The sequence below is a fragment of the Ochotona princeps genome, chromosome X (assembly GCF_030435755.1).
Source record: "Ochotona princeps isolate mOchPri1 chromosome X, mOchPri1.hap1, whole genome shotgun sequence".
Classification (NCBI taxonomy): domain Eukaryota; kingdom Metazoa; phylum Chordata; class Mammalia; order Lagomorpha; family Ochotonidae; genus Ochotona; species Ochotona princeps.
The window spans coordinates 25,126,022-25,152,332 of record NC_080865.1 but is presented as its reverse complement, the minus strand read 5'-3'; positions in this window follow the sequence as shown (position 1 = coordinate 25,152,332).

Below are 26,311 nucleotides of genomic sequence, written 5' to 3'. Positions count from 1 at the left end.
TTTTTTTTTTTTTTGAAAAACTGAAAGGAAGAGACATACAGAGCTCCTATCTGCTGCTTCACTCCCTAAATGCCCTCAACTGCTGAGATGGAGCTTGGCTAAAGCTGGGAGCTGAGAACTCAGTTTAGATCTCCATGTAGGTAGCAGGGAACCATCACCTACTGCCTCCCAAGGGTGCACATTAGCAGGAGGCAAAAATTGAGAGAGAGGCAGGACTTGAGATGCATCTTATCTGCTACACCAAACATTGACCCCAAATTCCTTTAGAATGACCACTTTTGATGTTTATAACACATTTGAACACAAGGAATCAAAATAATAAGCATTTATAGTTCTAATCAATATATTGTTAAAAGCCTATGAAATGAAAAAGGAAAATAAATGACTTCAATTTTTCAATTGTTAGCTATAAATATTTTAGTTATTTGTATTATGATTAAGTAAGCCCAGGCAAAAGCATTTCATAAGAGATAACAATTATATTAATTATATATGTATCATTTATTTGAAAAACTGACCTAAAATAGATTCACTGCTTACCCAATTTTTTGCAATTTAAGTTTGTATTATATGCTACTGAAATAAAACTTTTGTTCATTACCACTTTAAAGCTTTTTCTAATTAACTTTGCACAGAATCACTGAAACATAGATCAGAAGAGAATATTAAAATGCTAAGTTCCTAATCACTTAAATCTGCAATATTCAAAGATCTGCAAAGTTTATAAAAAAGCATAAAGTTTATGAACTTTAGAAACAAATAATAAAATAAGTGATGATAGAAACATTTAATTTTCCTTAATCTCCCACATGTATAACAGTATTTTTATCAAAACTATTAGAGATAGATAAGGCAAAGAAATATAAGCTAAATTTCTTGGTCGTATGGAATAAAGAACAATAGTTATCTTGGAAAGTTGCCTTAAATTAAAACTAGAATATCTTATAAAAATAAAAACACAGTGTCAGAACTTTTTTTCCCTCTTAGACATGCCTGTGTGAATGCTTGCTTTATATGATATTCTTCAAACAAAAAAGTGCAGATTAAATTCTGTAGTAGACATTTTTTGTTGATGACACCATTGCTGATATTTCTCATATTGTGTTATAGCATCATCTCAAGTTTGTACTTTATAATTTCCCTAAACATCAATTATAACAAACCTGATTAATAAAAAATATAGCAGTTATCTAAAAGTTTACAATAGTTTTATATACTTTATGGAAATTGAAATGCCTTAGTGCGATTATTTATAAGATTTATTTATTTATTTTAAAAGCAGAGTTATAGTGAGAAATAAAAGGTGAGAGAGAGACTAACAGACCTTCCGTCCACTCTCCAAATGAGTGCAATACTCATGGCTGATCTGGGATGAAGCCAGGAGCCAGGAACTCCATCTGTGTCTCCACGGTGGATGCAGGAGCCATTTTCTGCTGCTTTTCCAGCTCCATTAGTAGAGAGCTTGACTGAAAGAGGTGGCTGGGAATCATCCTGAAGCTTTTATGCCAGTGTAGCCTGGAGGTAATTAACCAACTGTCACAATGCTAACCCAAACAATTAATGCTAATAACAAAAACAGTACATTTTTTTCGTACAATTAATTACTTGCTTGTGTGCAAAAAAATAATTTCATTCAAATTAGGTTAAGATGGTATGGAAATTCATTTATCTATATAAAAGGAAGATGATGAGCTTGGGCTTAGCAATAACTAAAAAGAAAACAAACTTGAATATTGTTAGTTCTCTCTCCCTTGAACTCTGACCAATCCTTATTGGGTTGACTCTCTGAAAAAGGAACGAACTGCTAGTGGAAACTCCAGATTCACAGATTGCAGCTTAGCATATTCATCAAAAAGAGTCTTCGTCCACTCTGGCCATGGAAGAAATTGTTCTGATGAAAGCTGATCATAGAGCAACCACTTGCTTAATCATTGTATTCCATGATGAAAGCAGAGAATATTGATAGTTAATCTTATTACCATATGAAAGTGATTTCCCCAAAGGGAAAAATACATTATTTTTCTAGGAGGAAGGTAAAATAATGGACAAATAGGGAAGAAAGAAAAATTTTAAAACATGCACACATACAAAGCATACATTTTAATAATGGATACATCAATTTATTTAAAAACCACAGAAACATCTTACTGAAGTTTGAAGCTGCACTAATCAAATAAATGAGGAACAAGAATTGTGCAGACTTCTTCAGTAATCTCACCTCCTGCTTTAACAGTTTATGGGAATGACTCAAACAGTCTGAGTTAACTCATCAAAATAACAGTGATGACACTCCAAGAACTCATTATTTGTAACAAGCTCACTTTCTTTACTGGAAATTTCCCCTGGTACGTAGATTTCCCCTTCACCTTCATTGTAAACATACAGATATGTAGAGGATTGGGAGAAAAATTTCTCCTCTGTGGTACAAATAATATACAAAGATCTATGCCCAGTCTTTACTTGGCATAAAAGGATTCAGGGAAGTGTGCATTATTTACCACTTCTCTGTTGCTAATTTTTCTATACAATAAACCCTGTTTTAAAGCTAAACTACATAATGCTTTGCCTGACACGACTTAAACAGTTTCTTTTGTGAAGTCTTAAAACATACTAACTGAATCATATGATTTAAATTTTCACATGACAGTCAACATGACTTCCTTCTTGGCTTACTCAGGATGCTGACACATTTAGGAAACGGAAAATGTGCTGATTAAAATATTCCCTTTCACCCTTTTCACTAATATTACATAATTTTTACAGGTTTCTGATCTTTGATTTTGCAAACCACCAAATAATATTTCACATCCCATCCAGTGGTCTGCCACCTAGTGATTAATTTATGCTTTGCTAACTATTGATTTATCAAAATTAGAATCTTAGACATATCATTGCATTTTTATGATTTTGACAGTAAATAAGGAAGCCAAAACCTTCTGTGGTACATGAGAATATAAGTAACTATGTTTAGAAATATCTTAAAAGTTTTCTCTTCAATAATATGGAATATAAATGAACAATTTCAAACCTAGAGAAAATTTTAGAGTGTAACTTCTTTTGCTTGTAGTTTAGCACATGGTAATAATTTGTTAACACATAGTAATAATTTATCTTTTAACAGGATGGCTTTGAAACTTCATAGAAGATACTTAACAGTTTTCTATCTCATGATTAGTTGCAGATAAATACAAAGCTACTAGAAAATACAGGATTTTAGAAACGTTTGTTAAACTATGCAGAATGAATGTTCAAAATAACTTATAGAACTAACCTCAAAAAACGTATAGTGAACATTTCAACATTGTACAATACAATTAAAGCAGTCAGCTCCCATTTGTCAGGGAACATAATTTAGATTGGAATATATGCAAAAGAATTTATATCTGCATATGAGAAAGGGATCTGTAATTCTATATTTACAGGATCACAGTATGCAATATCAAAGACATGGAAACTACCCAGATATCCGTCCAAAGAGGAGTGAGTAAAGCAACTGTGGTATATCTTCTCCATGGAATACTACTCAGCCATTAAAAATAATGAAATTCTACCATTTGCAACCAAATGGTTCCAACTAGAGACCATTATGCTCAGTGAAAGAAGTCAATCCCTAAAAGACAAATACCATATGCTCTCTCTCTCTAATACAAGGCAACCTTCATGCAAGTTATAAGAACAGTAGTGCTTTCAACACTGTTTTTGCTGTGTCTCATGGATTTGATATTTTTGTTTTTATTTTCACTTCTTCAAAATAATTTCTTTCACTAAATTCTTCATTGAATAATAGATCATATGGTGGTATCATTTCTCCAAGAAGGTTTTTTGTTTTCTTTTTCATTTCTTCATTGACACACTGCTTATTCAGTAGCATGTTATTTAACTCCATGGGGTTGCAGTCTTTTTAACTTTATTCCTATTGTTGTTTTTTGTTTTATGGCTTTTCATTTAAAGGAATGTATAGTAACTGTGTAGTAGAGACTGTCATATCCACATGTGAAGATACAATGCAGTATGTATCTCTACTCCCAAATCAAAGATGGACTGCCAGTGAAGCTGTTAAATACATCTTGGCAATAGGATGTTGACTTCTGCCATTGTCTGTACCCACAATATCAGGATACACTTAAATAACAGAATAATGGACTTATGACTGCTTATGAAGGTCTATACTGTTATAAAAATATAGGGAATTCAGTTGGGAGGAGGGGATTTGGTAAAGGGGTAAGGGAAATCCCAGAGCCTGTGGAATTGTACCATAAAATTAAAAATAAAATAGAAGGGGAACTAAATAAACAAATAAATATGGACATCAAATGTAAGATCAAGCAATCATTTAAAATAAATTAAAATGTAACACATGAATAAGGGTGATGCATGGATATAACGTAGTCTAAGAAGACAATATACTACACGGGGAAAGGAATAAATGTCACCTGAACTCAATTTTCAGCTGTAAGATAACGAGCAGATTACTCATCCTCTGTAAAACATAATTTCCATATTAGAAAAATGAAAATGATGATAAATCCTTCATAGGCTTTTTAGATTCAGTAGTATGAAGTCATTGTTGTGATTAGATAGAGACACTTCAGGTGTGCACATCCCTGTGCTCATGCATCTTGGAGCAGAGATGGAGCCTTTGTGCTAATTAGACAAGATGCTCCTCCCTCTAGGCCCATATTGCTTTGCCCCGTGAAGCAAATGACATTTAGAAGAGTTCAGAATTGATTTCAGTCCCCACTTGCCCTCTTGGCTGCTCATCTGTGTGAAGTGGACAGCCATGTGTTCAGGACTCAAAGCTTCTGAGCTGTTGTGGATTCATTAATATCAATGAAAAACTAATAGGCAATTTAATGATTAATTTTTCAGCTTTATTGATCAAATACCAAAAAAAAACCACTTAGGGAAAGGCTTATCTTTGTTAATAGGAGAGAATATAAAAAATATATGACCTATTTTATAACATTTCAGTGTTAGGGAAGACTAAACATAACTTTTATAATTAAACCCACTTCATTTGAATTGATATTTTGCTTCAAGATATAGCAGCCCTTACATTCATGGCCATTTGGAGAGTGAACCAGTGGTTAGAAGACTTTCTCTTGCTTTTATTCTATATTTGCCTTTCAAATAATTATATTTATCTGAAAGGAAGGGAAAAAAGGAAGGAAAGTAAAATATAATGTATGTCACAAAAATTATTTGTAAACTGTATGAGACATAAATCCATTTTAAACAAATGGTTTTGGTTGCGAGTCAAGGAAAGGCTGGCAATGCTGTGATCGCCCTTACATCTTTCAACAAAACCTCTGAGAAGGTGAAGCACTAGTAACCTATTCCAAGTTCTGAAAAGTCAACGGTCTCAATTGTAACTCAAAGACAAGATTCACTACAAGAAAGAATAAATTCTGCTGCTGAAATTTTCAGGAAAAAGTGCATGACCAAAATAAAGATAAAAGAAATGTGAGCAAATAGCTATTTGTGGAAAAAACTGCAACATTTTAATATGATTCATATTTCCAGTAAATGAATCTGAATGATGAAGTTTAACAACTTAAGTTAATAGGCCTATAAAATGGAGAAAAGCATGAGCAATTTTGAATTTTAAAATAATGTTAAAGAAATACAAAATGGTTCTTAATTTATGAAAATATGCTAACTTTTGCTTAGAATAAAAAACATGTAAATTCAAACTGCACTGTCAAAAATTCGGGAGCTTAACAACACCCTCTGTTGGCAAGACTGAAGTAGTTACTCTCATATACTCATATGTCAGTGGGGATTCAGAATAGCATAATAGCATGATTATGGTGGGAAATTTCACAAACGCTAGTAAATGTACTTAGAAGTATCATTTTCAGAAATTTAGCCAGAAGACACATTACAACAATGCTAAGAAGGGGTGGATGCAGACATGGAAACTGAAGGAAAAAGGAAAAGAGAAGCATAATTTTGTTCATTATCACATTTTTAGTCGAACAGTACTGGAAATAAATGTCCATGTATAACATTGACTATATAATTAGTGATACACACAGTGAGATTTTTATTGGAAGGTTTGTTTTGACTGATACGGAGTTTAATTTTAATACACTGTTTGAGGAGAAATGAATACAAAAAAGTGTTTGTCATGTGTTACCTTTAAAAAAAAAGATTTATTTACTTTTATTGGAAAGGCAAATTTACAGAGAGTAGGAGAGACAGAGTGGAAGATTTTCCATCCAATGGTTCACTCCCCAAGTGACCGCAATGGCTAGAGCTGAGCCAATCTGAAGCCAAGGGCCAGGAGCTCTTCCAGGTTTCCCACATGGTGCAGGTTCCCAAGGCTTTGGGCTGTCCTCGACTGCTTTTCCAGGCCACAAGCAGGGATCTGGATGGCAAGTGGAGGTGCCAGGATTAGAACCGGCGACCATATGGGATCCTGGCGTGTGCAAGGTGAGGACTTTAACCACTGCGCTATCACGCCAGGCCCCATGTGTTACCTTTTATGGATAAGGAGGAGAAAGTTAGAAAATAAGAAATATTCATGTACCTTCCTGTTTTTAAAAAATAAACAAGAAAAGTAATAAAGCTACTCAAATTGTTAACTTACAGAAAATGAAAAAGTGATGGAATAGTTGAGATACTAGATATGAGTAAAACTTTTCTTAATATACCATTTGGCATAGAACTACGTTGAAGTCTTAGATGCTCAAATATAAAATGAAACAAAATAAGTCAAAATGAAATAAACAAGATTGTGGGAAAAATCCCTAGATTACAATTCAAATAGAAACAAGTCAACCTGACTGAATTTCAAAGCAATAAGGTATCTACACTGACTGTGGCAGGGTGAGGTGGAGAGAATAAGCGAAACAAAACAATAGGTGAACAAAAAAGAACCGTGATAACTTTCAGACACTGTGTTGATTAGTAACTTAAAGTGTAAAGAAGAAAGAGAACTGCAGACAATTAATTGAATTTTATTAGGTTTGATGTTTGCAATGTTACATGGTAAGAGTTCTAAGAGTATATTCTGCATTTTCCAAATCAGCAAATATTCAGTGACCGAATCAGTAAGTATATTGCAGGTAATAAAAGCTGTATTTACCACCATTAGTATATATATATATATATACAAGTACCAGTACAGATATGTAGAAAAGGCTGTAATGCAAATACAAATGTAGATACAGACAAAGATATACATTTATATACAGATTCCTAAATGGAACTGAAAGCAATGCACTCTTGACTCCCTATTCTGTTGCATTTGTTTTTGTATTTTCCTTACCTCAATATCATGTTATTTCAATTATTTGAGGACACTTACAGCCCAAATCTTAATTTTTAAAATGGAGTCATCTACTAAAAGGAGTGTGAACTTCTTGGAGAAATGAAAAACCCAGCTCTGGGTCAGAGGAAAAGTATAGATAAACCAAGACCATTTTGTTTGATAGAAAATCCAAAATGAATGGCAAAGAAATAATCGAAAATAAATAATCTTAAATACACTTGCCCTAGCTGAACCAAACAGTTGAATAGCAAAAATAACAAAAAAATAATACCTTAATATAAGTCACATATGAAAGAATAATTCCTGAGTCCTAAGTTATGTAAATAATAATTGAAAAAAATAAATAAATTGGCAATGGGAAAAGTTCTTAATAGCAGTGAATGCCAGTTAGTAAATGTAGAGTGAATGATAAAATAAGAAAACCATTAATTCAGTAAGGTAACTATACATTCAGGTAAGAATCAATAACAGATTGTTGTTAAACATTGCAGGTAAAAGTTTAATGCATGTTGCGTGTGCATATTGACTCAAAGCATCTCTCTGTGTATTATTTATTAATTACAAAGGGGAAATGTTATATCAGCAGAGGAAATCGTGGCTGAAACCAATTTATTCAAGTGTTTAATGTTCATATCGCAACTAATGATGCAATAAACTGACACTGTGTGCTTCCTGGCATTATGTATTGAGAAGGACACAGAACCATTTGTGTTTGTTCCTCCCCAACATTGATAACATAAATATAACCATAAGGACAATTAGGAAGATCTACTGCTGGAATAATTTTATAAAATAACTACCTTATACTCTTCAGAAATATCAAGGGCATGAACAAAACAGGAAAGAAGTGAGAACACGAAAACTGAACTTAATATGTTATATTTGATTTAATCTTCAAAAAGAAGGGATGGAAATCTATGTGGAAACTTCTCAGGATCATTGATGAAATTCACATTTAAGCTGTGGATTAGATAATATTTAATTTTTAGAATATTGATATAGGGGTAAAGATAGGGTTCTTAAGAAAAATACTGAAGTATTTGGAGTTAGAAGGATTAGGTCTCTAACGTGACACAAACGATTCTGGAAAAAGCTACAAAAGCAACAGAGAAAAAGGCTGATGTGACTTACCATAATGCAAAAATGCCATCCCCTTGCCTAATTTTCAAAACTGAAATCTTAGCACAGTGCTGTAATTGGAGGAGGAGATTTGTCGTAAGTATATGTTGGCACTTCTCCTAGGCATTGGAGATAGACTTATGGTCTTTTACCTTAGCCACATATTCATGTCAGCCTCATCTGGAAGGAGTGGTAGAAGTGATTTGCTTTCACTTGGAGCAGTATGCATTCACAGTCTTGCTTGAGAACTGTCTTGATTCACGTACTCTTTTCCATGATGTAGTTTCCAGGAGGCCTCAGTCCCTGGATCTTTCTCAGTATATAATACAAGATCATGACAATTGCAACAGTGAATATCTTCTACTGGACATTATCTATTGAGTCATAAAGTTTTGAGGGATAGCATTGAGTTAACAGAATTTGGAGCAGCACATGGCAAATAATGTTGAATATAGTAGGTCTCATGTTCAACAGGTTAGGGGAAAATCCCACAAAATTAAGGACATCGCAACTTTCTTATTTTCCTTTTTTTAAAAGCAGGGTTTTGGTGTATGCTAGGACAGCTCCTTAAACTTTGAAACAATTTTAGGATTTTAGCTTTTAAATTTGCATTTTTGGTCAATTTGAGTTAATTTTCGATTATAATATAAGAAAAGAATGCAAATTCATTGTTTTAATTTAAAATTGCTAGCTTTCCCAGCACCATTTGTTGAAAAGACTTTTCTCATTGTATAATCTTGACACCTTTGTTAAAAATCAATTGATCTGTTTGTAAAGATGTATTCTTGCCTTCTTATTCTGTTCCATTTGTTTATATAACTTTCCTTAGCCCAGTTGCATGCTGTTTTAATTATCTGAGTTACATAGGAAGGTTCAGAGTTAGGAAGTGTGAATCCTCAAAATGTATCCCTTTTATTTTTTTTTTATTTTTTTTTATTTTTTTTTTTCCTCAATTTTAAGAGCAGCATGCTGTATTTAACTAATATGAACACATGTAGAACATAAATTCAAGCAAACCCAATGACAATATCTTAAGTTAACTTTTTTATATCTAATTTTAAAATATAACTTATGAATTCTTGAATATGCTAAATAGGATATAGTATACAAAATTGTACATAAAAAACACATAATTCTATTAGAAAACGTAAGCTTCGCTAAGAGCTGTTTACATGATCCATACTGAATCTATAATACTGGAAAACTAAAACTAGAAACTTATTAAAAGAAAAAATACTGAATTACTCACCTGAACTGCTTCTAATTATTAAAACAATGTTGGTTAGCTTTAGAGAGTGGGCTACATTTGAGTTGCCTGCGTATTGGATATTACAGACTATAATAAATTGTTTAGCTGCTAAAATAAGCCAATAGAATAGAGATATTTCAATGAAGTCCTTTCCTGATCTTATCACATGAATGCTTCTATTTATACGTAACTTCTGTATTTTATGACTTAGGAGAATTTATATTCAAATCACCTAGCTTTAGTTATCATACTAATCCAATCTGATTTCCCAGAATTATTTACTTGAGAAGTTCTGTGTTGAAATAAGTTATATTTCACCCTGTTAGAATGTAGGGGCGGTATTAAAGTTATATTCAACATGTGGAGTAAAAATAAATACAGCAGAATTGATGATTATTTCCTTTTTGTAAGATCTAATTATTTCCAATCTGTTATTAGCTTAACAGAAGATTATTTTGGTTAGTTAAGGCCCATGAACTTTGAATATGAATTTGAGGATCACTTTCCCATTTCTGTAAAAAATGTTCTGGAAATGTCATAAAAATTGTGTTGCATCTTTACATTGCCTTTGAAAGGACAATGGTAAGTCCTGCTAGCCATAAACATTGGATGTGCTTCTGTTTATCTAGGTTTCCTTATTCACTTTCAGCAATGTTTGTTGTTTTCACATGCTGGTTATATTTATTCTTATGAACTTAATTCTTTTAGTTGCTCTGGTAGATAGAATCAGTTTCTTAATTTCTTTTTGACTAGTTAATTTGCTAGTATATAGAAATAAAAGTTATTTTCATACTGTCTTTATATCTCACAACTTTGATGAATGTATTACTCCTATAAATTTTCTTGAGTATCTGTAGGAATGTACAATAGATAAGATTAAGTCACCTGCAAACAGAGATAGTTTTATTCCTTCTTTTTCAAGCTGTATTTAATTTATTATTTTCCTTATCCAAAACTGTAGTTAGAAATCCTAGTATAATGTTGCCACATTAAGTTGGGCATTGTCATTGTATTCCTAATTTCAAAGGAAAAGATTTTTATCATTCACTATTGAGTGTAATGTTAAATATAGGATTTTTTGGGAAAAAAAGTTTTAATTGATTTATTTGAAAGGCCAAGTCAAAGAGAGACTGCTATTTCAATCTCTAAGTGGTCGCAGTGATCAGGGTTGGGTCAGATGGAAGCCAGGAGCTAGGAGCTGCTTCTGCATCTCCCTGTGGGTGCTGGAATCCAAGCATTTGGGCCCTCTTTTGCCACTTTATCTGGTGCTTTAACAAGGAACTGTATCAGAAGTGGAGCAGCTGGGACTCAAACCAGCAACAACATGGAATGTCCACAATGCAGACGGCAGCAAAAACCCCTGTACCGCAGTGCCAGTTCCCACTGTTGTTTCTTAAAGGTATCATTATGAGGGCCCGGCGCGGTAGCCTAGTGGCTGAAACTCCTTGCCTTGCATGAGCTGGAACCCCATGTGGGTGCTGCTTTGTGTCCCAGCTGCCCCACTTCTGATCCAGTTCCTTACTTGTGGCCTGGGAAAGCAGTTGAGAATGGCCCAAAGCCTTGGGACCCTGCACCTGTGCGGAAGACTCGGAAGAGACTCCTGGCTTCAGATTGGCTCAGCAACGACTGTTGCGTCCACTTGGTGAGTGAATAAGCAGATGGAAGATCTGTCTCACCTTCTCTTTGTAAATCTTACTATCCGATAATAAGTAAATCTTTAAAAAAAAAGATACCATAATGAGAATGGGGAAAAGTTGTTTAAGACATGTGATACATTTATCTGTTTTTCTAAATTAAAATATTATGATACATAGAAAATACTGAGAACTCTGCCAAACAGAGTTATAGCTAGTGAGGTTGATATAAAAGAGAAGTAGTGATGATGTAAGTTTTGAGAGAAATATTTAAGTTATTGGCTTTTATATTTGCAATCTTGAGGGTCATTGAATAGTGCTGTATATGAGAAATGATTGTGTTGCACTTCCCTGCTGTGTTCATTTTCCACAGTGTATATTATGGTTAATAGTAAAATGTGATTAAAATGCAAAGCAGTTGGCTACAGCATAATTCTCTAATACTTGGAATTTCTTTAAGTATAGGGAAGCAATTATGCTTAGAATAAGAAAGTTATGTGTGTATTTGCTGATGACAAGAGATAGGTCTCAGTGACTGGTGGCTGAAAATTGAGTTTAATTCTGGAAAGGTTCTGCTCATAATGTAACATATAATATATTTTAAACTGCTTAGTTTGTTGGCTACAAGAAAAGAATCAGTGACTATAACATTACAGGGGTTACTAGATTTGTGGATTGCCCTTCAGATACAGAAAAAATTAAGGGAACTTAAACTATGCCTTTTTTCAGATTTATTTATTTCAGATTTATTTATTTATTTATTTATTTATTTATTTATTTGTTTGTTTATTTATTTATTTATTTATTAAGGCAGATTTACAGAAAGAAGGAGACAGAGAAGGAAAGATCTTCCGTTCAATGGTTCATTCCCCAAATAGCTGCAATGGCCAGAGCTGAGCTGATCTGAAGCCAGGAACCTCTTCTGAGTCATCCATATGGGTGCAGGGTCTCAAGGCTTTGGGCTATCCTGCACTGCTTTCCCCGGCCATAAGCAGGAAGCTGGATGGGAAATGGAGCAGCCAGGACATGAACCAGCACCCATATGGGATCCTGGTACTTGTGAGGCAAGCATTAGCTAATTGAACCATCACACTGGTCCACAGAGTGTGCATTTTAGAAAACATGATTCACATCTGAGAGAAGCTATGTAAGGAAAGCTGGAAAATTATTTAATTTGCTCTACACATAGTCATATTGGACAAATAATGCATGGTTGTAAAAAATGTAAGATAAATTTAGTGTATATGTCAGTACATTACACAGAAATGAGGAAGTGCAAAAACCAGAAATGAGGGAGTGTAAACATTTCTCAGAAGGACTAGTGTTATGAGCAAAGGGTTAAGTGGCCACTTGGAAACCATTTTGAATTATGAGTGCTTTGCTTCTTATCTGACTTTCTGTGAATGCATCTGACGGCAACATCAGATGGCCCAAATATCAGGCCCCTGCCAACCCATTGGAGGCCAGGATAGAGTTTCTGGCTGCTGGTTCCCACTGAGCACACACCCAATAGTTGTCACCATTTGGGAACTGAACTATTGGATTGAAACTCTCTCTCTCTCCCTCTCTCTCTCTCTCTCTCTCTCTTACTCATTCCCTGTGTCTTCCTCTCACACTGTCGCTACCATTCAAATAAGTATAAAAACCTTATTGAAATATGAAATTAAAGATATGTTTATTTTGATGCAAAATATTTTTAAATCCATGCATAGTTTTCTTACATATTTTCCATGAATATTTTGTCATAAAATACCTTAAAGGAAACCTGAAAGAGTACAGAATTTTGTAAAGCTTAGGCCAGCAACTTCGCACTTACTACAAACAAGGAAAAACAATCCTGGCAAACAGAACTATTTTTAAAAAATTTAGATCAGCAATCCAAGATTGCATGGCAATCTGAGTATGACTTCTTTTATAATGAATTAGGCATCATTTTTCTAGGAAGAATATATTTGTCTCATAACCTCTGAGAAAATAGCAATGCAGATTTAAATATATGTGAACCTGAATGGATTAGATTTTCTTTCACACCAATCTTGTTTGATATCTGTCAGTTAGATAAAGATCCAAAATTTAAAAAAAAAAAACAGGAAAGTTGCTTTCTAAAAGGAAGGAAATGCTTTTATAGGCTTTTGAATATTCATTGAGTGTCTCCTGCTTGATATTTTCTCTAATGTGCTCACTTAAGTTAGCTCATTCAATATTTATGATCAACCAATAGAATTGAAATTCTTTTTTAAGGCTTACAGATGAGAATTTTGAAACATAAAGTATCTTCTCTAGTCACACATTAAGGAATTGCAATGTTCAAAACTGAAACATAGTTCTGACCCTTAGAGCGTTTTAGATGCCAGGCTATCAGAATTTATCAGTCACACTGGAGTCAGGAAAACTCACCCCAGGTAGCTAATATAGGGAACTTGATACAGGAAGCTACTGCCAAATTGTTGGAAGGACTGACAAAATTATAGGCTGAGAGAAATACCCCAGAGGTTATCAAATTCTGGAAGTGCTACCATCACTCAACTAGGAGAGACCCCCTAGAAGGAGCTGATGTTAAGGAGGGTGTTGGAGGGAACAGAACAACTCTCTCCCCAGGAGAATCTGGAATCATGAAGGGAAGGCAACAGAGCCAGCATCTTCATAGTAGCTGCAGGATGGGTGCTTAAGACCACAGAGGAAGTTGTTTTGTGAACACAGCAATCATGAGTGGCCATAGATATTCGTAAAGATTGCTCCAGAAGCAGAGAGGAAGACATATCCTGGATTCTCACTTCTGATCTCCAGCCAGTGCCTGCCTCCTGCCTGAGCCCAAAAGAAGTGATTTAATGAAGCGTTGGGAAATGAGGCTTGCAGGAATCATCCCTCTGTTATTTATAATCTAGAAGAGAGTGTAGGAAAGGAAGGCGAGATGAATGTCAGAGTAGAGTAAAAAATTATTGAGTCGCCAAACTAGCCTTCTAGCTATCACAAATTAACCCAATCCCAAGAAATATGGTGAGTAGAAATTACATAAAGTAACCAAGCAGGCTCGTGTTAGAATAATTACATATATAGTATTTATTAGTCATTTCTCAAGAAAATAAATCACCTTGTAATTTGAATATACACATACTTGCTGTTCAGGTATTAAGAAGTCTAAATAAACAGCACTGGACTGAAAGTATGAGAGAAACATACTGAAATGTTGGAGGCAAAAAAAGACACCTGTTATTACATAGGATTGATTTAAAGGCATAAAATAGGTGAACATAGCGAAACTCTAAAAATAAGTCTGCATCTTAGCACTGTTAATACTTGTAAGGGACATTGATTTGAATGATAATTCCAATTGTTGGTTTTGCTAATGTCTGAATAGAACCTTCAGAAATCAATTCTTTTGTTACATAAAGGAGTACCTTGTAATTAGAGGCGGGGGGGGATTTACACTTGAAACAAAAGAATTGATTTCTAAGTCTAGGTAATAGAAAAATAGATAGTAGTATGAAATGTATGCCACCCTCTCTAAAAGAAAAAAAACTGTGAAATATAAATGCAAAAAATGAGAAGAATATAGGTCTGGTATTTCATTTACAATATATATCAGTAATAGAACATTTTTGCTTCTCTGCAATTATTATCCAGCCCTATAATGTATTGAAAGTGAGATGCCAAGTACTCCAGCAAGCATTTATTGTATGTTGTTTCTTGTAAGTACCTGAGCAGTGCTATGCAATAGAATGTTTTGTTGTTGTGGAATAGTTCTCTTGAAAGCAAAATCACTTTTATTGCGATATAACTGATACGCAGATAGCTGCATATAGTTAATGTGTATAGTTTGATAAGTCTTTGAACAAACATCCATGACATAGCACCACAATTTAGGTGATAAATAGCTCCCACATTTAACATCTCTCAAAGTTTCCATGTGTCATTTTGTTTTGATTTGCTTGTTCTATTTATTTTGGGGGTGTGGTTTGTGTGTGAAAAACACTAAAGGTGATCTCTCCTCTTAATAATTTGGAAGTACAGAGTAACATATTGTAAGCTCTAGGTATCATGTTTTATCAGTGATCTCTAGAACTTTTTCATCTAGCATAATAATCTTTACAATCACCGAACAACTCCCAATCTTCCTGCCTTCCAATATTAAAACCACTAGTATATACTGTGCTTCCTTGAATTTGTCTATTATAGACACTTCATATAAGTGGAATCATATGGTTTATGTTCTTATGCAATTAGCTTATTTTACTTGATATACCATCCTCCATGTTTTATACTTTTAAAAATGATTGAGTCCACTGGTATACACATGGCATGGATTGGGGGCAGACCAGGCTGAACCTGTTCACATCACCCACTGGTGAGTCCGAGCGCCAGAACAGAGTGTGGGTTGAGCCAGGTTCGGTTGCGATACATACTAGTACACAATAAGGAATGCCAAGGTGAGATGAGCCGTACCAGATGTGGTTGCAGCGCCCAACCAGCACATGTGATAATCAGGGGGAGGAGGCAAAGCTGACAGGGAAATGTGGGCTCCCCTGCTGGACAACTACTTCCATTGGAAAGCGTGGGTCGGGATGGGGGCAGATCAGAATAGGCAGGGCTGTTACACCTGTGAGCCTCATGTGGGCTAGATAAGGGAAGGGCCACGGTGGGCTGACTGTTCCGACTGGTGCAAGCAAAAACTAGAGTGGGTGAGGGTTGGTTGGGCTAGCCGCAGTACTAGCTGGCAGAGGCTGGCACTTGGAGCTAATGCTGTCAAGTCTAATGCCAGAACTACCTGGAGAGTGCATAATCTGGGAGTGAGTGTGGCCTAGAGGGAAATAGTGGGCACCTCCATCAGGGCTACCACTCTCATTGGACAGCACGAACACCAGGACAGGGGCAGGGATGACTGCACAGAAGGGCACCTGCCAGTAGGTGTGTGGGCTGGATAGTAGGTTGGTTGGGTTGAGCTGGGCTTCAATGCCCATCGACACGTGCGAGAGCTAAACAGGATGTGGGACAGACTTGACAAGCCTGCGGTGTGTACTGGCAACCATGGGAACCAGGGTAGGGGGCAGAACTGATGGGGGTTATGGGGAGTCGTCCCAACTAGGCTGCAGCTCCAACCGGTTTGCGTGAGGACCAAGTATGAAGTGGGCAGAATCGAACTGGACTACAACACCCGTTGGTTCATGAGGAAGACAGGGCTGGAAACAGAACGAACCCAGTAATCCCAACGACCAGCATGAGCATAAGCTGATTGGTGTGATGGATGGTGTTGCACTGTGTACTAGCAAACTCACGCAAGAATCAGGCCTGGGATCATCTCAGACGAAGTTTCTTTGGAGATCCCTCCAACTGAACTGCTCATCTTAGAACCCCAACCATGAAGAGACTGTTAGCCAGTGGATTCTGAATAGGGTTCATTGCGATTGGAACTGAGATATTGGCAGCAATCCAGAACTGATGAACAATCAAAACTGTATGAGCAGGACCCTCAGAGCGTGCCTCCCATTGGGGATCTGGGATGGGTGGGAGGTTGGGTGGGGTTTTTCCCTTTGTTTTTTTCCCCTGACCCCAGATACAGGGTAAAATGATATTGCTGTGGAAACAATGGTATTACCCACTTTCACCCTGTAGCCCTTGACACTTTGTTCCCTAATAAACTAAGTAAGATTATTAAAACAAATAAATAAATAAAAATGATTGAGTTTCATAAGGCTGAAAAATGTTCCCTTGCATAGATATATCATGTTTTCTGTATCCATTCACTTGTTGATGGTCACTGAATTGATTTTTGTGTATTGGCTATTGTGGATAATGTTGCGGTGAACATGGGGTTACAGATTCTTCTTTAAGAAATTGAATTCATTTCCTTTGGATGTAATACAGAGGAGTAGGATTTCTGAATCATTTGGTAGTTCTATTTTTAATGCTTTGAGGAAGCTCTGTTCTTTTTTTCGCATGTGATTGTGACAGCTACCTCTCTCACAACAGTGAACAAGGATTCCATTTTCTCCACACCCTACCCAATGCTTGTTGTCATTATCTAATCATTTTGATATTAGCAATCCTAACATGTACAATGCTTCCTATAGGTTTTTTGCATTTCTTTGTTAAATGATGTTGAACATCTTCTCATATACTTGCCATCCTTGTTTATAATTTATTTGGAGAAATTGCTATTTGGGTCCTTTACTGTTAAATTTTCTTTTTATTTGGAAAGGACAGAGACGGATATGCGTGCGAGCACACACACACACACACACACACACACCAATGAATGTCCCACCAAGTATTTCACTGTCTAAATTCCTGCAATTGGCAAAGCCAGAAGTCATGAACTCAGTCTGGGTCTCCCAAAAGGGGGACAGGAACTCAACCACTTTGAGCAGTGAACCACTGCTGCTCCCAGTGTGTACTAACAGGAAATTGGAATCAGAAGCTGAACTGGAACATTCATTCAGACACTTCAGTTTTGGATGCAAATTCCTAAACACAGCTTAACTACTGTGACAAAAAAACATTATTTTTTGCAATAAAGTTATATGAGTTTCTTTATATTTGTGATATTAATTGCTAATTCAAATATTTTCTTCCATTCTGAAGAATGCCTTTTAATTTTCTTCATTATTTCTATGAAGAAACTTTTCAAATTGATGTTTCCTAGTGTTGCTTGTATTTCTAATACCATATCTAAGAATCTACTGCCATAACAAATGCTAAGCAGCTTTTTAACCATGTTTTCTTCTTGGAGTTTTACAGTTTCAGGTATTACATTTAAGTCTATTTCATTGTGAATTGACTTTGTATATTGTGTGAGAGGATCATATTTTTCATATTTTTTGCAAACACCAAATTTTCACATAATTTGTTGAAGATATTGACCTTTCCCCATTGTGAATTCTTTATGACTTTTGTCAAAGAAAAATTGACTAACTATGTGTTGGCTTATTTCTGGGCTCTCTGTTCAATTCAGTTTATTTATATGTCTCTATGCCAATACCATAGTCATAGGAAATCTTATTTTCAAAGTGTGACACAGTACATTTTATATTCACTTGTATATTTTTGAAATAAAATAATTTGATGTTTCCACATTTGTTTTTGTTTCTCAAAATGTATTAGGCTGTTCTAATCTTTTGTGTTTCCACATGAATTTTAGGATTGCATTTTCCTTCATCAGTGAAAAAATTACAGTGAAATTTTGATGGGGACAGCACTGAGTCTGTACATTGCATTGTGTAGTATGAGCGATTTAAAAATATGAAGTTTTTAAATATAGGGACTTGGTATACTTTTTTATTTCTAGATTTCTCCTAATTATTTCCATCAGTGTTACACAATTTTTAGTATATTAGCCTTTCATTTACTTGGTAAAATACTCTCATAAGTATTTTATAATAATTTTTATTTATTATTTGAGAGGCAACAAGAAACAGAACTTTTATCCATAGATTCATTTTACCAAATGTCTCTCCACAGCCAAGAGCTGGGAATACAATCTAGGTCTCCATTGTGGTGATAGGAATCCAATACCTTGTGCCATCACAACTTCTTCCCAGGGACTGCATTAGCGGGAAGTTGATGTCAAGGGTTGGAGTAGAGGGTTTGTGTTAATTTTGTATCCTGAAAATTTACTAAATTAAAAACATATATAGTTATTTGAAATGAAGAGTAATAGATAGGGAAAGGCAAATAGGGAGACAGAGGGAGAAAGAGAGAATATTCCACTTAAAGTCAAATCTGGATCAAGATAAATCCAGGAGTCAGGAATTCCATCCTGAATTCCCACATGGGTCGCAGAATACCAGGCACTTGATCAATCTTCTTTTTTCTTTCCAGGTGCATTAGCAGGAGTTTGGATCTAAAGTAGAATAGCTAGGACTTGAACCAAGGCTCTGACAGAGAATGTAATTGTTACAAGCAGTGGCTTAACTCAGTGTACCGCAACATTAGCCCCTACTGATTTGTTTTGTTTTGTTTTTGTTTTATTAGTTCTAATGCAGTTGTGGTTTGTTTGTTTATTTATTTTGGTATTTAGCGTTTATTATTTTTGGTATTTAGTATTTAGTGTTTGCTCTAAATAGAATTATATAATTTATAAACAGAAATTACCTTACTTCTTCCTTTTTGTTTGGATTTTATATACATTCCTAGTTCTTTTACCTTACCAAGACTGAAACATGAAGAAGTAGAAAATGTGTACAAATGAATAATGGGGGGGTTGAAATAATAATAAGGACCATATAGATTTACTAGTGATTTCTGTTAAACTTTTAAGTGATAACTAATGCCCGTCCATCTCAAACATATCAAAAAACTGAGGAAGAAGAAAAACTCTAAATTCATTTTATGAGGCCAGAATGATACTAAATCTAGAAAATGTTACCACAGAATGGAAAATTTCAGCCCAGCATGCCAGATGAAGACAAATTTAACGACTCGCAAACTAGTACTATCAAAATTAATTCAATAGTACCTTGGCAAGATCATGTGCTGTAAGCAAGTTGAATTTATCTCTCAGTTTGTTCCATGTACTATAACATAATGCCGTATTTGAGTAGCTTGTAAACAACAGAAACTCATTTTTTCAGTCCTAAAGGCTGAGAAGTCCAAGATCAAGGTGCTGACTGAGTCAGTGTCTTATGAGAGCTTACTTTCTGTTTTTATTGGTGTATCTTCATTTCACAAAGAAGCAAGGAGCATCTGAGGTCTCTTTAATAAGGGAACTAATCCCTATCTTGAGAGCTCTGCCCTCATAACCAAATCACATATCAAAAGTCCCTTCTCCACAATTACATTAAGAATAGGTTCCAACTTCAGAAATTCTAGGGAACACATTCAGTCTATTGCATCATTTTTGGGATGGTTAAACACATAAATTAATGTGATGCACCACATTGGCAGAGAAGGAAGACTAAATCTCACATACTATTTTTAGTGGATATGTAGAATGAAGTAGACAAAATTCAACATTCAGTAAACTAGGTATACATAGGGTTTTACCTCAGCATAATAAAGGTCTTACATGGTAAGCTAATAACTAACATCAGATTGAATGTTAAAAAGTTGAAAGCTTTTCTTCTGAGATCAGTAACAACTCAGGAGTGCCTACTCTTGCAGTTTCTATATAACAAAGTGGTGATACTCTGGTTTCTCTCCAGGTCACATAAATCTTTGACCTTTTAACGTAGTGCTGAAAGTCTTAGTTATATCTATTAGGCAAGAAAAATAAAAGTAACTCATTCAGATGTTACAGTCCTATATCTTTTCTACCCAGAGCAGTAGATAGTAGTCACACATGGCTATCAAGCATTTTTAGCTTAGGAATTCATTTATTTCTATTTTGTTTAAATTTGGTTTTATTTCAATTTAAATAATTAAATATAGACAATGGGAATATTTTTTACAGCACATACCCTACATGTTGTTTACCCTTAAAAGAATGGCATATGTTCCTCCCATAATACCTTGAAGTAGAGCAGTTTTGTAGCATTGAGGCAAAATGTGACTTCTTCCTGCCAATGGGAACAACTAAATTATCCTTGGTAATATCATAACCAAACATCCCACATGTTTATCTATCCTTTAAATTCAAAGTAAAGACTTTAGAAATAGAGGACAGCTGTTTCTAGAACTAGGAAGAGTCTTTGTTTCCTGTTTTATATCTTTTAGTGTTTGATAAAGAATGGAAACTAAATATTTTTTGATAATATTTTGAAAGTCTGAGGAAACTCCGTTAAGATCTATAATTAGAGACAGAACAAATCTGGAATCTGGCATGTTGGCTGGCCTGGCACTGGAACCTAATTGATTGTGCCTTGCTGGAACTGTTGGTATTGGCTTAGTGGGACTGACACTAGACATACCTAGAAACCATTTTCTCAGGGCCTATTGTCTGAGGCCTGGAGTGTTCATCTGGTATTCTGCAGGCCTGAAGCATGGGCCTGTGTGGGCCAGTCAATCTCTGACATGGTCTCAAACCCCAAGATGAGCCTACAGACTAGGACCACAGGAGCTAGCCTGGACACAGTAGGCCTTGAGCCTGTACTTGCAGGGACTGGCCTGGAGGCTTGGTCCACGGGTGCTGGCATGATGGCTGGCTTTAGGGACCAGCCTGGTACTGGGGAGTCTCGTAATCTGTGGCTGAAAGGGCTGACTTGTACAATGGGAAAGTGTGTGAAGCATGAAGCTTTTGAAATGTTTTATAAAAGTGTATTGAGCAGATCAGCCACATTCATTCATTAGAACTGTATGTCTGTGATGTAGAAATGTATATGTGTCTATGCGTATACAGAATGACTTTAATGAATTAAATTTTTGTGAGTAAATCTGTTAATATAAAATAAAATTAGCAAGCCAGAGTTTCCTAAATGTAATGTGATAAAATTTCTTTGGTGAATGTTAATTTGTTTCAAAGCATTTTAATAGTGATATAAAATTCTAGATGTGTTCAATTGGGCTGAGAAAATGATATCAAAGAAAATTCTAATTTTCTTGATGCTCTTCCATCTTTTAGTGCTTATAGCACTTCATTAAAATGCATGCCGTATTTAATTTTCTAGGAAATTTTAGAACATAAAAGAAGAGTGTATATTAAAAGTAACTTCCAGTTAAGCTGGTTGAAACTTGAAAATGTAAGCCAGTAGAGAGCCTATGTTTTTCTAGATGTGCGACTGTTCTTCATGTTTGCACGGGTCAATGTAGCACAGCATACCTTTAATCTTTGCTCAGTATACCTGTTTCCTAAACTCTTTATCACATTCTGCACCTTTTCCAAGTTGCCAATGTTGATTTCACAGTCCTAAACCAGACATAGTATTCTCATAACACTTGACCACCACTAGCAGCTGCGGGAAGAAAACTTGCTGTTTTTAGAGCTTCTGCTTCAGTGTACATATTCCATTTCCATCCTTCCTTTCTTAAAAGAGTTATATTTCTGACAAATTTAACTTTGAGCCCACAATAAACCTTGTTAGTTTTGTAGCAACTGTTTCAAAGCTGGTTATTTCTGTTGTGTAGTCATGGAAATCATGTTTTATCCTTAAAATTACCCTATACTTATCAGTGTTAAAATTAACATTTCCCCCTTTTTTTCACTTTTGAAGGTCAATTTTTTTTTCCTTTTTCTCGTTGAAAGGCTGTTTGACAGCCTTGCCAAACCTTTTATTTCTGTGAAAAGTAAATAAGTTTGTTATGTCCCATCTTTATAACTGCTTAGTTACAAACCCTTCAAGGACAAGATTGCATCTCATTCAATTTTGTATTCCCTGAAGAATTTAATACAGAACATGTGCTTTATTGCAGCTGGTACTAATGAGGCCTAATTCTTGTTATCTGTTACCAGAACTAGAGCTGTAACTTCCAAAGTACTCTCCACACCTCTGTTTTCTTCATGAGTGGCTTTACGGACATAGTGAGTTACTTGTAAGTAGCCTGCATATAACCTTTTTGATCTATCAGTATGTATGCAACTCTCTCTTTTTTTGAAATATCTTTTCATTAGTGTCTGTCTAACTCAGTGGTAAACATTCTTTCAGATTTAATTTATATGTTAACTTCTCTATAAAGATATCTCTAAAGCCTCAGTGTGGCACTATACCCTTGTGGTTACAGTACTTAGTCTCCGAAATGTTTGTTGGAATTGATTTATAATGCATGTTACAGATTGTATAGCCTAAGGAAAGTTGTGTTACCTCTCAGGCTTCAGTTTCTTGACTGTGAAAAACTATCATCTATATTCATATTGCTGTTATGAGGATAAGATAAATTAATACATATAAAGAGCTTAGAACAGTATCTGTTTCATAGTAAGCATTCTATAAATACTAGCTTATATTTGTACAATAGTAGACACATTGGCATTCTGTTTTGATATTTTCAATTTAGTCCCTTAAATAGATTTAATTATCCGTTTTTTAAAAATGTGTTAATGTGGAAGAAGAAAGAGAGAGGCTGCAACAGCCAGGTCTGAGCTTGTCTGAATCCAGGAGTTCCTGTCTAGATCTCCCACATGGGTGAACATGGGTGCAAAGCATTTGGACCATCTTCTGCCTTCCCAAAAACATTGTCAGGAAACTGGATCATAAGTGGACTACTGGGACTCAAACATTCTTTTATGGGGTGTCAGCAGTACAGGTGGCAGCCTCCTGTGCTACAATGCTATCTTATGTTAGTTGCATAAATTGTGTTTCTTCTGAATTTTTAATCATTTCACCTCTTGCCAAACCATGAACTGACTGAGATCAGATAGATATTTTTACTCAGTCACTTGCTAAACCTAGTATAATGTTAAACACTTGATTGAGCATAATTAATATTTTGGAATGGCTAAGTAAATAAACTGAAAAATCTTTTAAATGAAAATATTAGGACTTCTAATTATTATTTCCTAATAACTATACAAAGAATTTCACGATTATTCAGAGTGTTATGCTTAAATGGCTATGTTGATGGATGTCATCTATCAATGCCGGGAGCTGTGCTTTATATTGTGCTCAGTGTAAAATTTTGTTCAGAACCAGATTGTGAAATATTTTAGTGATCCATTTTACTTTTCATATGGTAATCTACTTCGTGTGTATATATATATACTTCGTGTATATATATACATATATACATATATATGGTTTTACATGCTTCTGTTATATTTTAATAAATTGACTTAGATTTGGGGATAATAAGTACATTATATTTCTCCTTTCAAACAAAAGAAATGAGGTCCTTTTTTTTCTACTTGGAACCTCTCAATTGAAAACTGCATTATTGCATTTGATAATAGATTTTCTACCATTGCCTATACCTACAATGCCATGATACACTTAAATAGCAGAATGTTAAGCTTGCAACTGTTGCTAAAAGACTATATGCTGTAATAGTATGGGGGAACACAGTGGAAGGGCAAGAAGGGGAGGGATAGAAAAGGCAAGGGAAATCACTATACTTACAGTCCTGCTTGCTCTGCTTCTGATCCAGCTCCCTATTAATGTGCCTGGAAATCCAACAGAAGACAGTCTAAGTGCTTATCTTCATGTGGGAGACATATATGAATTTCTAGGCCCCTGGCTTTGGCCTGGCTCTGTCGCAGCAATTACTGTCATTTAGGAGTGAACCAGGTGATGAAAGAAATAATATTTTTCTATCTTTTCTCCTCTTTGTGTAATTGTCCCTTTGAAAGAAAGAAATCTTTTTTAAAATTTTATTTGTAAGGAAACATGGCAGTACATATACTTTTACAACAGACTGATTTCATTTTCTTTAGATATATAGCCAGAAGTGATTGCTGAATCATATGGTAGTTTCATTTTTTACTGTTTTGAAGATTCCCCACACTGTTTTTCATAATGACTGTATGAAATGGTCTTCCCAGCAACAGTACATAATGGTTTCCTTTTTTCCATACCCTCACTGACATTTGTTATCTTTATGATAATTGGCCCAAGTTATCATCTTTACTGGTATATATAGAATCACTATCAGTATTCCCTTGGGAAATCAATATGAATATGAGGATTAAAAGTAGATATTTTAATGCAAAACAGTTATTTTCATTTCAGAAACCATGGAAGTAGGCTGAGCCATGAATCCAGCTTTGACATAGTATTGTTGAATATTTTTTAAATGAATAAATGTTGGGGCCAATGTTGTGGCACCATGAGTGAAACTTCATTTTGTGATGTTGCCATCCCCTATTATAGATCCAGTTTGAATCACAGCTGCTCTGATTCTGATCCACTTTCCTGCTGATGTGCATGGGAAGGCACTGCAGTTTATACAAAGTGCTTAGACACGTGTCACTCACATGGGAGATAGGATGGATTTCCTAACTCTTGGCTTTGGCCTGGTCCAGTCCTGGATGCTGTGACCATTTGAGGAATGAACCAGTGGATGATTATATCTCTCTCCCCACCTTGTATTTATGTGTGTGCCTTTCTCTCTCTCTGATATATGCCTCCTTTTAGTTACATAAATCAGTTATTTTAAAGATAATTTTAAAAATTGCTTCTAGTGTCTTTTTCTTTCCAACTGATGTCTTTCCCTAGTTCATGCCAAATGCTTTCTATTTAATTTCTAATGGTTTTTAACAGTTAAATGAAACTTCCATAAAATGCCATGTTCTGATACTACCTTATGAGAAAGAATTCCGAAATAATTTCAGTCCCTATGCAAAATAAAAATAGCTAAAATGTGTGGAATGATTGCTATATGAGAAACATAATTATTACAAAACTTTTACAAAAATCTTTGCAAATTTTTTCTTCAAAATTAAATTATTATTTTTCTTTGAAAGTGAGAAAAAAATAGATTCAGAGAAGCTAAATATCTTACATAAGATCATATAGCCTGTACTTCCAAACTCCAAAGTCTTTGAATCTAACCAGTAGGATACACACAAACATTTAGGGTGATTCATATCTAGCTACAAAAACAACCATCAGTTTATCAGTTTACTGGTTGAAGTAACTAAATTACCATTATTTTATTCATTCTTTTAATAATATTTATTGAGTGCCTACTCTTATAGCCACTGATTTCAGTCCTGGGTGCACAGCTGTGAATGAAATAGATGAAGTCCCTGTCCTCATGGACCTTTAGAAACTGAAGTTTCAAGGCCAAAGGACTTTATTAGAATCAAAATGAGAAACAGACATCAGCTTCCAAGATTCACCAATTAGTTGTTACCCCATTTTGTCAATTCCAACAACTTGAGAGCATTCCATTATTCCACCACTCAGTCATGCATCAGCAGGAATGAGAACAAAATATATACTCATATTGAATGATGAGGGCCTGGCATACTATTATTATTTCTGAGAAAAGTGTTTCAAAAAATAGAACCAATGAATCTTCTGGAAAAAGAAACAAAATCAAGGATGAAATGGCATCCAATTTTGAAGCTAAAAGACATAGATCAAAGGTTAGCAAAATATGTAAAGATTTTTTGAACTCCAGATTGTTACAACCATCTAAATTGATGAAAATTACTTTGAATTAACTATGATAAAATGATTTTTGTACATAGGCTAAATGTCAGAAAGACCAAGTACACAATTAAACTGG